We start from the raw sequence: 6,000 nt of genomic DNA, 5'->3' as shown, positions 1-6,000 counted from the left end.
GACAATGAGAAGACACTGTGATATATAGGGACTAAAGTCTGAGACAATGAGAAGACACTGTGATATATAGGCCTAAAGGCTGAGACAATGAGAAGACACTGTGTTATATAGGGACTAAAGGCTGAGACAATGAGAAGACACTGTGATATATAGGGACTAAAGGCTGAGACAATGAGAAGACACTGTGATATATAGGGACAAAAGGCTGAGACAATGAGAAGACACTGATATATAGATAAAGAGACTAAGGACTAAAGGCTGAGACAATGAAAAGACACTGTGATATATAGGACTAAAGGCTGAGACAATGAGAAGACACTGTGATATATAGGGACTAAAGGCTGAGACAATGAGAAGACACTGTGATATATAGGGACTAAAGGCTGAGACAATGAGAAGACACTGTGATATATAGGGACTAAAGGCTGAGACAATGAGAAGACACTGTGATATATAGGGACTAAAGGCTGAGACAATGAGAAGACACTGTGATATATAGGGACTAAAGGCTGAGACAATAAGAAGACACTGTGAAATATAGGGACTAAAGGCTGAGACAATGAGAAGACACTGTGATATATAGGGCCTAAAGGCTGAGACAATGAGAAGACACTGTGATATATAGGGACTAAAAGCTAAGACAATGAGAAGACACTGTGATATATAGGGACTAAAGGCTGAGACAATGAGAAGACACTGTGATATATAGGGACTAAAGGCTGAGACAATGAGAAGACACTGTGATATATAGGGACTAAAGGCTGAGACAATGAGAAGACACTGTGATATATAGGGACTAAAGGCTGAGACAATGAGAAGACACTGTGATATATGAGACAATGAGAAGACACTGTGATATATAGGGACTAAAGGCTGAGACAATGAGAAGACACTGTGATATATAGGGACTAAAGGCTGAGACAATGAGAAGACACTGTGATATATAGGGACTAAAGGCTGAGACAATGAGAAGACACTGTGATATATAAGGACTAAAGGCTGAGACAATGAGAAGACACTGTGATATATAGGACTAAAGGCTGAGACAATGAGAAGACACTGTGATATATAGGGACTAAAGGCTGAGACAATGAGAAGACACTGATATATAGGGACTAAAGGCTGAGACAATAAGAAGACACTGTGATATATAGGCCTAAAGGCTGAGACAATGAGAAGACACTGTGATATATAGGGCCTAAAGGCTGAGACAATAAGAAGACACTGTGAAATATAGGGACTAAAGGCTGAGACAATGAGAAGACACTGTGATATATAGGGACTAAAGGCTGAGACAATGAGAAGACACTGTGATATAGGGACTAAAGGCTGAGACAATCAGAAGACACTGATATATAGGGAATAAAAGAAGACACTGTGATATATAGGACTAAAGGCTGAGACAATGAGAAGACACTGTGATATATAGGGACTAAAGGCTGAGACAATGAGAAGACACTGTGATATATAGGGACTAAAGGCTGAGACAATGAGAAGACACTGTGATATATAGGGACTAAAGGCTGAGACAATGAGAAGACACTGTGATATATAGAGACTAAAGGCTGAGACAATGAGAAGACACTGTGATATATAAGGACTAAAGGCTGAGACAATAAGAAGGCACTGTGATATATAGAGACTAAAGGCTGAGACAATGAGAAGACACTGTGATATATAGGGCCTAAAGGCTGAGACAATGAGAAGACACTGTGATATATAGGGACTAAAGGCTGAGACAATGAGAAGACACTGTGATATATAGAGACTAAAGGCTGAGACAATGAGAAGACACTGTGATATATAGGGACTAAAGGCTGAGACAATGAGAAGACACTGTGATATATAGGACTAAAGGCTGAGACAATGAGAAGACACTGTGATATATAGGGCCTAAAGGCTGAGACAATAAGAAGACACTGTGAAATATAGGGACTAAAGGCTGAGACAATGAGAAGACACTGTGATATATATAGGCCTAAAGGCTGAGACAATGAGAAGACACTGTGATATATAGGGACTAAAAGCTAAGACAATGAGAAGACACTGTGATATATAGGGACTAAAGGCTGAGACAATGAGAAGACACTGTGATATATAGGGACTAAAGGCTGAGACAATGAGAAGACACTGTGATATATAGGGCCTAAAGGCTGAGACAATAAGAAGACACTGTGATATATAGGGCCTAAATGCTGAGACAATGAGAAGACACTGTGATATATAGAGACTAAAGGCTGAGACAATGAGAAGACACTGTGATATATAGGGACTAAAGGCTGAGACAATAAGAAGACACTGTGATATATAGGGCCTAAAGGCTGAGACAATGAGAAGACACTGTGATATATAGGGCCTAAAGGCTGAGACAATAAGAAGACACTGATATATAGGGACTAAAGGCTGAGACAATGAGAAGACACTGTGATATATAGTGACTAAAGGCTGAGACAATGAGAAGACACTGTGATATATAGGCCTAAAGGCTGAGACAATGAGAAGACACTGTGATATATAGGGACTAAAGGCTGAGACAATGAGAAGACACTGTGATATATAGGGACTAAAGTCTGAGACAATGAGAAGACACTGTGATATATAGGCCTAAAGGCTGAGACAATGAGAAGACACTGTGATATATAGGGACTAAAGGCTGAGACAATGAGAAGACACTGTGATATATAGAGACTAAAGGCTGAGACAATGAGAAGACACTGTGATATATAGGGACAAAAGGCTGAGACAATGAGAAGACACTGTGATATATAGAGACTAAAGGCTGAGACAATGAAAAGACACTGTGATATATAGGACTAAAGGCTGAGACAATGAGAAACACTGTGATATATAGGGACTAAAGGCTGAGACAATGAGAAGACACTGTGATATATAGGGACTAAAAAGGCTGAGACAATGAGAAGACACTGTGATATATAGGGACTAAAGGCTGAGACAATGAGAAGACACTGTGATATATAGGGCCTAAAGGCTGAGACAATGAGAAGACACTGTGATATATAGGGACTAAAGGCTGAGACAATGAGAAGACACTGTGAATATAGGGACTAAAGGCTGAGACAATGAGAAGACACTGTGATATATAGGGCCTAAAGGCTGAGACAATGAGAAGACACTGTGATATATAGGGACAAGACAATGAGAAGACACTGTGATATATAGGGACTAAAGGCTGAGACAATGAGAAGACACTGTGATAGATAGGGACTAAAGGCTGAGACAATGAGAAGACACTGTGATATATAGGGACTAAAGGCTGAGACAATGAGAAGACACTGTGATATATAGGGACTAAAGGCTGAGACAATGAGAAGACACTGATATATAGGGACTAAAGGCTGAGACAATCAGAAGACACTGATATATAGGGACTAAAGGCTGAGACAATGAGAAGACACTGTGATATATAGGACTAAAGGCTGAGACAATGAGAAGACACTGTGATATATATAAAGGCTGAGGGACTAAAGGCTGAGACAATGAGAAGACACTGTGATATATAGGGACGAAAGTCTGAGACAATGAGAAGACACTGTGATATATAGGCCTAAAGGCTGAGACAATGAGAAGACACTGTGTTATATAGGGACTAAAGGCTGAGACAATGAGAAGACACTGTGATATATAGGGACTAAAGGCTGAGACAATGAGAAGACACTGTGATATATAGGGACTGAGACAAAGGCTGAGACAATGAGACTAAAAGACACTGAAAAGACACTGTGATATATAAGGACTAAAGGCTGAGACAATAAGAAGACACTGTGATATATAGGGACTAAAGGCTGAGACAATGAGAAGACACTGTGATATATAGGGACTAAAGGCTGAGACAATGAGAAGACACTGTGATATATAGGGACTAAAGGCTGAGACAATGAGAAGACACTGTGATATATAGGGACTAAAGGCTGAGACAATGAGAAGACACTGTGATATATAGGGACTAAAGGCTGAGACAATGAGAAGACACTGTGATATATAGGGACTAAAGGCTGAGACAATGAGAAGACACTGTGATATATAGGCCTAAAGGCTGAGACAATAAGAAGACACTGTGAAATATAGGGACTAAAGGCTGAGACAATGAGAAGACACTGTGATATATAGGGCCTAAAGGCTGAGACAATGAGAAGACACTGTGATATATAGGGACTAAAGGCTGAGACAATGAGAAGACACTGTGATATATAGGGACTAAAGGCTGAGACAATGAGAAGACACTGTGATATATAGGGCCTAAAGGCTGAGACAATAAGAAGACACTGTGATATATAGGGCCTAAAGGCTGAGACAATGAGAAGACACTGTGATATATAGGACTAAAGGCTGAGACAATGAGAAGACACTGTGATATATAGGGACTAAAGGCTGAGACAATGAGAAGACACTGTGATATATAGGGACTAAAGGCTGAGACAATGAGAAGACACTGTGATATATAGGGACAAAAGGCTGAGACAATGAGAAGACACTGATATATAGAGACTAAAGGCTGAGACAATGAAAAGACACTGTGATATATAAGGACTAAAGGCTGAGACAATGAGAATACACTGTGATATATAGGGACTAAAGGCTGAGACAATGAGAAGACACTGTGATATATAGGGACTAAAGGCTGAGACAATGAGAAGACACTGTGATATATAGGGACTAAAGGCTGAGACAATGAGAAGACACTGTGATATATAGAGACTAAAGGCTGAGACAATGAGAAGACACTGTGATATATAGGACTAAAGGCTGAGACAATAAGAAGGCACTGTGATATATAGGGACTAAAGGCTGAGACAATGAGAAGACACTGTGATATATAGGGCCTAAAGGCTGAGACAATGAGAAGACACTGTGATATATAGGGACTAAAGGCTGAGACAATGAGAAGACACTGTGATATATAGAGACTAAAGGCTGAGACAATGAGAAGACACTGTGATATATAGGGACTAAAGGCTGAGACAATAAGAAGACACTGTGATATATAGGGCCTAAAGGCTGAGACAATGAGAAGACACTGTGATATATAGGGCCTGTGATATATAGGGCTGAGACAATAAAGGCTGAGACAATAAGAAGACACTGTGAAATATAGGGACTAAAGGCTGAGACAATGAGAAGACACTGTGATATATAGGGACTAAAGGCTGAGACAATGAGAAGACACTGTGATATATAGGGACTAAAGGCTGAGACAATGAGAAGACACTGTGATATATAGGGACTAAAGGCTGAGACAATGAGAAGACACTGTGATATATAGGGATAAAGGCTGAGACAATGAGAAGACACTGTGATATATAGGGACTAAAGGCTGAGACAATGAGAAGACACTGTGATATATAGGGACTAAAGGCTGAGACAATCAGAAGACACTGATAATAGGACTAAAGGCTGAGACAATGAGAAGACACTGTGATATATAGTGACTAAAGGCTGAGACAATGAGAAGACACTGTGATATATAGGCCTAAAGGCTGAGACAATGAGAAGACACTGTGATATATAGGGACTAAAGGCTGAGACAATGAGAAGACACTGTGATATATAGGGACGAAAGTCTGAGACAATGAGAAGACACTGTGATATATAGGCCTAAAGGCTGAGACAATGAGAAGACACTGTGTTATATAGGGACTAAAGGCTGAGACAATGAGAAGACACTGTGATATATAGGGACTAAAGGCTGAGACAATGAGAAGACACTGTGATATATAGGGACAAAAGGCTGAGACAATGAGAAGACACTGTGATATATAGAGACTTAAGGCTGAGACAATGAAAAGACAATATATAAGGACTAAAGGCTGAGACAATAAGAAGACACTGTGATATATAGGGACTAAAGGCGGAGACAATGAGAAGACACTGTGATATATAGGGACTAAAGGCTGAGACAATGAGAAGACACTGTGATATATAGGGACTAAAGGCTGAGACAATGAGAAGACACTGTGATATATAGTGACTAAAGGCTGAGAC

This window comes from Oncorhynchus tshawytscha, linkage group LG31 (genome assembly GCF_018296145.1).
Source record: "Oncorhynchus tshawytscha isolate Ot180627B linkage group LG31, Otsh_v2.0, whole genome shotgun sequence".
In the NCBI taxonomy this organism is placed as follows: Eukaryota; Metazoa; Chordata; class Actinopteri; order Salmoniformes; family Salmonidae; genus Oncorhynchus; species Oncorhynchus tshawytscha.
Note: the sequence above shows the minus strand (reverse complement) of the source record.